This window comes from Phragmites australis, chromosome 4, assembly GCF_958298935.1.
Source record: "Phragmites australis chromosome 4, lpPhrAust1.1, whole genome shotgun sequence".
Taxonomy (NCBI): domain Eukaryota; kingdom Viridiplantae; phylum Streptophyta; class Magnoliopsida; order Poales; family Poaceae; genus Phragmites; species Phragmites australis.
This window is the reverse complement of record NC_084924.1, coordinates 16,668,208-16,679,287: the sequence shown is the minus strand read 5'-3', so window position 1 is coordinate 16,679,287 and position 11,080 is coordinate 16,668,208.

Below are 11,080 nucleotides of genomic sequence, written 5' to 3'. Positions count from 1 at the left end.
GCTCGGGGGCTGCCACGTGCAGCCCCGAGCACTTCTGTAGAACCTTCGGGGAACCGAGTGCCCGAGGGCTGCCACGTGCAGCCCTGAGCACTCTCTCCCGAGCACTTCTGAAGAACCTTCGGGGAACCGAGTGCTCGGGGGCTGCCACGTGCAGCCCCGAGCACTCTCTCCCGAGCACTTCTGTAGAACCTTCGGGGAACCGAGTGCTCGGGGGCTGCCACGTGCAGCCCCGAGCACTCTCTCCCGAGCACTTCTGTAGAACCTTCGGGGAACCGAGTGCTCGGGGGCTGCCACATGCAGCCCCGAGCACTCTCTCCCGAGCACTTCTGAAGAACCTTCAGGGAACCGAGTGCTCGGGGGCTGCCACGTGCAGCCCCGAGCGCTCTCTCCCGAGCATTTCTGACCATCGGGGGACTAGGGTACTTGGGGGCGAGCGGGCACCTCCCCGAGCACTTTCTTCCCGGTACTTGGACTCTGCGGGTCATCGGGGAACTGGGGTGCTCGGGGACCAGAGGCTGTGGCCCCGAGCACCTTCTCCCGGAACTTAGATTTTCCTTATCCCGCAAGAGGGACCTCGCAGGATGGTGACACGTGGCGGATGGCTGGCCTGGCCTCAGGACTCAGGGACCCCCGGTTCCTGATATACCGACAACACCGGTCAAGGATCGAGCAACATCGGCCTATGTTTCAGTTGTGGCAACTTCGGGCACCTTGCCAACAAGTGTCCCAAGAGACAATAGGGCCAAGAACAGGCCCAGGGCAACAACAATCAGCAATAGCAGCCTCGACAAAATGCGATGCATGGTCGAGTCAATCACGTTATAGTGGAAGAAGCCTAGGATGCTCCTGATGTAGTGTTGGGTATGTTTTCTGCAAACTCTCACCCTGCTACAGTTTTGTTCGATTCTGGTGATATGCATTCTTTCATATCATTTTAGTTTGTGAATACATATAAATTTCCAAGAGCATTAATGAAAAATTGGGTGCTAGTTAGTTCTCCTGGAGGAGAAATGGAATCAAGGCATATATGCCCTAAAATAAGTATATGCATAAGTGGGGTAGACATTCTTACCTATCTCATCATTCTGGATTCCAAGGGAATTGATATCATACTGGGAACGAACTGGCTGGCCAAGTACAATGAAATCATTGGATGTGCCACAAAGTCAGTCAGTTGACACACACATATGGTACTAAGGTGGAATTTCAAGCCATGAGAGAGTTAACTATCAACGCCAATCTCAACAAGGCCAATGCAGTGAAAGATAGTAGAGTGGTTAGTGAAATTCCAGACATCTTCCCGAAGGATTTGCCAAGTATGCCACCTGATCGCGAAATTGAGTTCACCATTGAATCAGTTGGTTGAGCTCAAGGAGCAAATCCAAGAGCTACTAGACAAAGGGTTTATCTGCCCCAGTTCTTCACCCTGGGGAGCCGTAGTTATCTTCGTATCGAAGAAGGATGGAACCCAAAAGATGTGTATAGATTATCAAGCCCTGAATGAAGTAACAATCAAGAACAAGTATCCTCTATCCCGCATTGAAGATCTGTTTGACCAGTTGAAAGGAGCATGTGTGTTCTCCAAGATCAATCTTCGGTCTAGGTATCATCAGCTAAAGATTCGTGCTTCGGATATTCCAAAGACGGCATTTGTTACTCGGTATGTTCTATACGAGTACATAGTAATGTCTTTCGTGTTGACCAATGCCCCAGCTTACTTCATGTATTTTATGAATAAGGTATTCATGGAGTATTTAGACAAGTTTTTTGTGGTATCTCTTGATGACATTCTGGTTTACTCCAAGAATGAAGAAGAGCACGAGGAACATCTAAGAATGGTATTTCAGAAACTTAGAGAAAACCAGTTGTATGCTAAACTGAGCAAATGTGAGTTTTGGTTGAAGGAAGTTCCCTTCCTTGGTCATCTAAGAATGGTATCAGCAAGAGGTGTGTCTGTAGACCCATCCAAAGTGAGATATGTTCTGAACTGGAAACCACCACAGAATATTTTTGAGATCTGCAGTTTCTTGGGTCTAGCAGGATACTATCATCGGTTTATAGAAGATTTCTCCAAGATGGCGAAGCCAATGACAGAACTGCTAGAAAAAGAATCAGAGTTCAAGTGGACCGCCGCTCGAGAAGCCAGTTTCAATGAGTTGAAGAAAAGATTGACCTCAGCACCAGTATTGATCATGCCTGACACTCAGAAGCCGTTCTCTGTGTATTGCGATGCATCTCATCAAGGTTTGGGTTATGTGCTCATTCAAGAAGGTCATGTTGTAGCATATGCATCCAGACAGTTAAGGAAGCATGAAGAGAACTACCCGACACATGACTTGGAGCTAGCCACAGTAGTTCATGCACTCAAGATCTGGAGACATTATCTGATAGGTCAAAGGTGTGAGATCTATTCAGATCATAAGAGCTTGAAGTATATCTTCACCCAACCAGATCTTAATCTCATACAACGCGGATGGTTAGAACTCATCAAGGATTACAACATGGGAATCAACTATCACCCAGGAAAGGCAAATGTAGTGGCTGATGCCTTGAGCGGAAAATCTCAAGTCAACGCTATAACTCTTCAAGAGAAGAGTCTTGAGCTATACAAAGAGTTCGAGAAGTTGAATCTGGGAATGGTGTGTAACACCGAGATAGTTACAATTAAAAATAGGATCAACGCTTGAACAAGATATAAGGAAGGGTCAGCTTGAGGATGAAAAGATTTTAGAAATCAAGCAGTTGATCAAAGTTGGCAAAGCCCCATATTTCACTGAAGATGAGCAAGGTATAGTGTGGTACAATGACATGATATGTGTTTCGGATATAAAGGCTATTCAGGATACAATTTTAAAAGAAGCTCATGATTCAGCATATTCCATTCACCCAGGGAGTACCAAGATATATTAGGATCTTAAAGATCATTATTGATGGTACGGAATGAAAGGTGCAGTAGCAGAGTACGTGGCTTTGTGTGATATCTATCAACGAGTCAAAGCCGAGCATCAGAGACCAATAGGTCTGGTACAGCCATTGAAAGTACCTGAATGGAAGGGGGAAGAAATCAGCATGGACTTCATAATGGGTCTACCTCGAACTCAGTCAGGATATGATTCTAAATGGGTCATAGTTGACCGGTTGACAAAAGTAGCTCACTTCGTTCCATTCAAAGAATCCTATCGAGGTCCGAAACTAGCTGAGTTATATATGTCCAGGATTGTGTGTTTGCATGTTGTACCCAAGATAATTGTATCTGATCGGGGTAGCCACTTTACCTCACGGTACTGGAAACGTCTACATGAATCTATGGATACAAGGTTGAATTTCAGCTCAGCATATCACCCGCAAACTGACGCATAGATAGAAAGAGCGAATCAAATTCTTGAAGACATGTTGAGAGAGTGTGCACTAAAGAACGGTAATAGTTGGGACAAGAATCTACCGTATGCGAAGTTCCTGTACAATAACAGTTATCAAGCTAGCCTCAAGATGTCTACTTTTGAAGCCTTATATGGAAGGAAGCGTAGAACCCTGTTGTTCTGGAACTAGACTGGGGAAAGCCAAGTTTTCAGCCCAGAAGTTCTGAGAGAAGCAGAAAGACAAGTGCAAGAGATTAGAAATAATCCGAATACTGCTCAATCAAGACAAAAGAGCTATGCAGATAATCAACGCCGAGAACTGACTTTCGAAGTAGCAGACTTCGTGTATCTCAAAGTATCATCGATTAGAGGTCTACGCAGATTCACGGTCAAAAGCAAGCTTTCACCTCGGTTTATTGGTTCATACAAGATATTGGGAAAACGAGGAGAAATAGCTTACCAGCTTGAGTTATCACCTCAACTCTGAAGAGTACACGATGTTTTCCATGTGTCACAGCGGAAAAAGTGTCTGAGTTCCTGAAGAGCAACTACTAGTAGAAGAACTGGATGTGCAAGAAGATCTCTCCTACTCAGAATATCCAATCAAAATTCTTGAGATATTAGAACGAATTACTAGAAATAGGCGAATTCGTATGTGCAAGATGCAGTGGAAGCATCACTCAGAAGAGAAAGCAACTTGGGAAAGAGAAGATGATCTGAAGGCCGAGTTTCCCCATCTCTTCTCCGTCATTCCAAATCTCAAGGGCGAGATTCAGCCTAAGGGGGGTAGGTTTGTAACACCCTAAAATTCACATTTTTGCAATAGTTTAAAATTTTGCTAGAATTTTAAATAGGAGTTGCAATTTTGTTCAAAAGAATAAATTAATTTCTAAATTTAAATTTGACATAGGTTATATAAGTTTGATGCATTCATACCATCATAGTTGCAATAGGATTTTATGCGTGGAAAAAGTTTGCAAAAGTTTGCTAGAAGTCGTTCATTTAAAACCCTTTTGAAAATAGATCAAAATCTTAAAAGAAAAAGGATTTCAAAATTGATAAATCCTCTCAGGCCGATTATTTTCCCCGGTACATTTCCTCCCTCCCCCTCTCTTCTTTCCTCTCCCAGCGTGGGAGGCCCGCTCCCTCCCCCACGTTGGGCTGCGCCCGAGCCGGCCTGCTGGCCCGCCTGAGCCACCCCCTCCCTCCTCTGTTCCGCAGTCGTGTGGGCCCGGCTGGAGCTGAGCCACAGGCTTCAGTTCTTCCTCCTCCCGCCAGCCCTCACCGCCCCCAAATCGCGCGCCGCCAGTTCAAATGCCGCCTCTCCAGTCTGTTTCTCGCCAGTTAAACCCCGCTACCGCAATCCCTGCCCCACAATCATTCCTCCCCGGCTGTTTTCCCCTCCTTAATCCCTCACAAATGAGGAAACCAACGCATTCAAGGAAATCAAGGCGCCGGTCAATCTTCTCGAATTCTGATTCCCTCCCTCTCTCATGTATTTAAGCTTCCTATTGTCTCCATGGCGACGTTCCACACATTTTCCCTTGTTTTCCCCTTTTCTTTCCGTTCAGAAATCATCCTCGGCGCTGACTTTTCTTCACTGCCGGTGAGTGACCTCCGCCGCACCATTTCTCTGTGTCCGCACCTCTTTTGACCTTCGTTCTTTCCCCTTTGGTGTCGTAGGGACTCCGGAAGCACACCCAGTTGCTCTTCGGCTTCTTCCCATCACCAAAGCACCATCACACCGAGCTCGGAGCCCCGCCGTCCGCTCTTCTTCGTCACCCACCACCCTCGGTCCTTCTCCTCCGGAAAGAAGCCTCGGTAAAGACTCCCTTTCACCTCCTCTCTTGTTTGCACTTATCCCCGTCAAATGATGTGGCTGGATGCGCTCCAGCGATGCACCGCCCAACCCACCTCCGTCAGCCGCTACTCGCCCGTGTTCACCACCGCCGGCCAAGCCCTCATTGAACCCCGGACATCGGATCTCAATCCAACAATCCTAATCGCATACCCCTTCAAACCTCAAAACCGGCCCACCAAAGACCCGTGGACCGACCTCCAGGCCATGGTCCACAGGCTCATAAACCATTTCCATCAGTCTTTCAATAGAAAAATAATCTGTAATGTTTTATGACGTCATAAATAATGTTTTAAATATAAAATTTATTCAATTTATTCTCCGAAAATCAAGTAAAATTTGCATGTAAGCCCCTGAAACATTACAACCTTATAACTTTTTGCGCGTAGCTCCGATTTGGGCAAATTTCGCACTCAAATGTTCATAGCAATGTGTAGAATCTTTTTATAGGGATATTACCTAGTTTTAGTACTATGTGCTGTACTGTTCTTAGTAGTTTCCTTTGTGTGCTTTTTGCGATTTGTCGTCTAGGAGGTGAGCAGTTCGGGAATCTTCAAGATAAAGTTTTTGAGGACTTTGAGCAACCCTCCGCTAAAGGCAAGTGTCCTTGAACATTTTTCCCCTATGTTTAGGATTCATGTGTAGTTAATTATTCCTTCTATGCATTCTTGTCTAAATTGGAATCCTATGTTAGGGTTTACGAGCTTTGTATGATTATTCATTGTCGCTGTTGTTTAACCATGGTTAAAATGGGTAGTATATGCTAGTGCAATCGTAGGTTGGGAAGATGTTAATCTTGACTAATGCCTATGCAACATAAATCAGGAGTGGTAATCTTTTGTAGCAACATGGTATAAGGATCCTATCAGGATAGTTGGTTTGAGGTGGTGCTATACGACAGGCTTGTGTTTGTTCCTATGTGGGGTCCCAAGGACCAGTTCTTGAACATGTAACCAAGTGAATCCGTACAACCACGAGGCCTATATGGGTATGGCCTGGCCAACTAATTAGCCTTCTCTCTAACTCTGTGGGCACCGTTGGATGGTTGAGTGGCACAAGAGGGGGCTTCTGCAGCGATGTAATCATATGTTAGCGATGAAACCTCAGTGGGTGCCTGCAAGTTGGCGGGAGCTTTGTAAAGGCCTTGTAGTGAGACTCTGACTCCACACCCTGGAACTGTGAAGCAACATGGGAATTACAGACTCATGGGGAAAGCTGTGCAAACTCTGCAGAGTATCGAACTGATCGGTCAGACGTGCTCGTGGACAAGAGCGGACTTGGACTTCTTCAAGATTAGATGGGATCAGGGTTTGGTATGGTTTGTTGGGTAGCCAGGTAATGGAATTACCTGGTAAGTCTTGGTAGTCGAATGGAATCCAATGAGTCAATCCTTTTTGTTATAGTGGTGTCTTCACACCTAGTAAATAGGATGCATGTTGTTGGAGTTATTAGGTTAAAGTTTTCTTAGTGCAATTAACTGTGTCTAACCTTTCCTTGCCTTAAGCCCCATGGCATGTTTTCCCCTCACTTGCGGAGTATATTTTTGTACTCACACCCGTTGTCCCTTCTCTTGCATTCTACCGCTATTCAGAAGCCGTCAATGAAGCTGCAACCTTTGATGAAGACGACTTCGACCCGGAGTTGCTGTTCTAGGCTAGAGTGCCCCCAGTTGACGCTTGTGGAAGATGGAAGCTCCGCTGGCACTAAAGATCTTTAGTTCTGCTGTGTTTTCTTTTAGATCCCCGGATCCTTTTGTAATAATTATATACGTTATTGTAATTTTAACACTGTGATGATACCCTGATGATATAAACGCATGTATGAAACTTGGACTTGGTATACTTGTGTTGTGCCCGGTTTTGTTCCATTAAAACTGGGTGTTACAAACTCGTATCACATTTTAAGATAGAAATTGACATGATTATGACCAGGCTACAAGGATATGGATCAACAACAATTGAAGAAAAAGATCATGCATCTACATAGGTTCTACCCACCGTATTCAGACATCGACTCAAACTCATGCATACATACATAAGGCATATTTATCAATTTATACCATACAAGATCCAAAGTATTGGGATAAGTATGCTTAGATGCTTGCCTTGCTGCTCTGGTGTTTACCTTATGCTACCCGCGCAACACTCGCAAAATTCGGGGAGATGGGCATCGTCTTCAATGACCATCGAGTCACACGCTGGTTCTCCGCTCACTAGACAAGAACGCATGCAATGATGAGTATGATTGACGTGCAACAATGCATGCCACAATATGCATAAAAACATGTTAGATGTGTAAGACTAATGTCACACTAAACGATCTAAACGATGTCGGAAAAATATCAGGAGGCCGGAGTACCCGGGTTCCGGAGCCTCCAGGCCAACCTCCGGGAGAGGGTTCTCGGTTAGCCATTTTCGATTTAACCCGAAACCTCCGGGTCAGTCCGGACTATCTGGGTTGTGCCAGACACTCCGGTTGAGGCTCCGGGCGAGGGTGCTCGGTTAAATCCATCGGTTTAACCCAGAACCTCCAGTCTTACCCGGATTAACTGGGTGGGGCAGACTTAGACATTCTCAAAAGTTTCCCTTGGTCAATTCGACTCGCATGACAAATCTATGCTATATAAACATGTATATGCCCTATCTAAAGGTTCTAGACTCAACTTGCACCCTAAAACCTAATGAGTTTTTAATACAGTTCAATGGGCTTTCTCCTGTTGAACCCGGAGTATCCGGGTTTACCCAGAGTATCCGGGTTGTCCAGAACAGCCATTTTTTAGGGGATTTTGGGGTTGATTTGATTTGTGGCCTCTCCAAGCCTAAGGGAAATATGATAGGGATAGTTCAAGGAGTCTAGAACTCACTCATCAACCTAGTAACACGACTTCATAGCTCAAATTCGTCCAAAACTACATTTTGCTCCAAAAACTCAAGAACATCTAAAGAAATCAAGAACAACTCGATTTCTCCATGAAAAAGAAAATAAATTGGATAGATGAAAAGCTCATGAGCTTTTGATCGTGTGGATACTACATGCATACCTCAAATCCTTCTCTTGAGGTCGGATTTTGGGGAAAGGGAGAGAATGTTTGAGAGAGAGTGAGAGGGGGAGCTCCTCCCTTGCTTTGGCTAGTTGGAGAGGGAGAGGGAGGCATGGGGGAGTGAGGGAGAGAGAGAGGGAGCAGGTGGCTGCTGCCCCTTTAGATGGTTAGGGTGGTGGGCCCACATGTGGGCCCCACAAGTTAAAGAAAGGGTCCGTTTTGACTACGAATTTCATTATTTTGTCTCCCGAATTCATTTATCTCATCCAATTGACTTTAGACGAATTGCATGAGCATTCTAAAATAAAATTACACAAAATTAAACATGATCCTTAAGAAGTGTGATTATGCTTAATTGCATAATTAAGGATTTGGGACGTAACAAAACCTCCCCCTCCTTAAAATAATCTCGTCCTGAGATTCGGTACGAGTCAGGGAAGAGTACGGCGAATATAGGAACCATGCCATGGGAAAATACCAGTTGTGGACATGATACCAACTGTGGGAATGAAAACTAATGCAATACTCACAGGTTGGAGAAGAACTTAGGATAATCGACACGAAGTCGATCTACTCGTTCCCACGTTGCCTCATCTTCAGAATAATTACTCCATTCAACCTTGAGAAACTTAGTTGAGCGACGCCGAATCTTGCGTTTGGTTTCATCAAGGATGCGGATTGGATACTCACGATAAGAAAGATCCGGTTGCAATTCTTGATTGGCCACCTCAATGACTTTGGTCGGGACTCGAAGATATTTCTTCAATTGTGAGATGTGAAAGACGTTGTGAATGGTAGAAAAGGACAGAGGCAAGTTCAATTAATATGCAACCTTCCCATGCCGAGCAACAATTTGGAATGGTCCCACATAACGAGGTGCTAGCTTCCCCCTAACTTGAAAGCGTTGGACCCCTCTGAGAGGAGACACCTTGAGATACACAAAATCTCCAATCTCGAACTCAAGCTCTCACCGGCGGCGATCTACATAGCTCTTCTATCACGATTGTGTTGTGAGGAGGCATTTCCGAATAGTCAGAACATGCTCTTCTGCCTCTTTGACCAAATCCGGACCTAGAAAAGCCTGTTTGCCGGATTCGGACCAATTCAACAGCGTTCGGCATCTACGGCCATAGAGAGCTTCAAACGGCGACATCTCAATGCTTAACTGATAACTGTTGTTGTATGAGAATTCTACAAATGGTAAGAAAATCTCCCACTTCTTTCCATATGTGAGCACACAAGCTCGGAGCATATCTTCTAGGATCTAATTCACCCTCTCAGTTTGACCATCTGTCTGAGGATGATATGCGGTACTATGAAGGAGCTCGGTTCCCATAGCCTCATGAAGGTTCCTCCATAAATGAGAGGTGAACTAAGTGCCTCGATTAGAAATGATCTTCTTTGGAGTTCCATGAAGGCAAACAATTCTAGTGAGGTAGAGCTCCGCATAGTACTTGACTGAATACATGGTCTTGACAGGAAGAAAATTAGCGGACTTTGTTAATCGGTCCACAATGACCCAAATTGAGTCATAGCCTTGCGAAGTCCTCAGCAACCCGGTAATGAGATCCATGCCAATTTCCTCCCACTTTGATGATCCCATGGCTCCATTGGATACAATCAATACCGCCAATCCCAGTTACAAGAGCACGTGCATGACAATTAGACCACCAGGTGAACTCATTTCTCGCTGTTCATATTTTCTTGGATGGATTACTACTAAATTCTTGTGATGTTTTATTGCTTAGGAACTTAGGAGAAGCATTACAACCTTACCCGAATGTCACCCCTCGAAAGCCAAGTCTACTCGGACTCGAGGCTGAGCTCTAGTCGAAGTCGTGGAGGTCGTGGTCGTGGTCGAGTCTCAAAACAGCGCGTTAGTAAAACGGGCATAACTCTCTCATACGAAGTCCGTTTTAGGTGTTCTTGGACTTGTTGGAAAGCTTATGTCGAGCCCTTTCCAATGGAACTATGCTTGACCAAATACTCCTTATAATTTAGTCAGAGTCGAAGGAATAATGTGTTACATCACCGTTCTGGACCCTGTCGGGTTTTGGAATCGTGTTGAGGTCGGAGTCCAGGTTGTGCACGCCTCTTTCCATAGTTACACAACCCTAGCTTGACCCCCTCATGTCCCCCTATAAATATACGGTAGCTATCATAGTTTAGTCTCGGGTTTAACTTAGATTATTCTGTTTTAGACAGTTTTACCGTTTATCGGTTTGTTGAACCCCAAACTCAAGTACTTCATTAGTAATTAGCAATATTCATATTGCATCTACCTGTTCTTGCTTGTGTTCTTGGTTCGCTTGCATGAAAAGCTTCTTGGTGAAGTCAACCGCATCCTAGCACAGTTGATAACCATGGAGCAGTGGTGTAGTGGTTGCAAGGGTTCTCGATCTGTTCTGTTCGGAGCCTTTGGATCATCAATGTCAAAGCTCCACCAATCGACTTATCATATTACCTTTTGGAAGATCGGGCAAACGTGCATCACACTTCCAGGAGGGGATGAGCAAAGGCTGGAGCGTACTAACCAGCTTGAGATGCTCGGCCTTGACCCTTCGGTAGACATAACACTCAACAACATATCGAACGATTTCTCGCTTCATGAGAGTCCAACAAAATTTGGACTTGAGATCTTGGTACATCTTCATGCTCCCGGGATGGATGGTTAGCAATGAATCATGAGCCTCATCCAGAATTTTCCTTCTCAATGCCTCAAGCTTCGAAACCACTAGTCGATTCCCAAATCATAGAATACTCTGATTATCTTCAGAAAAACACGTGGTCTTGCCTCCTTTCATCTTGTCTTGGATTCGGGTC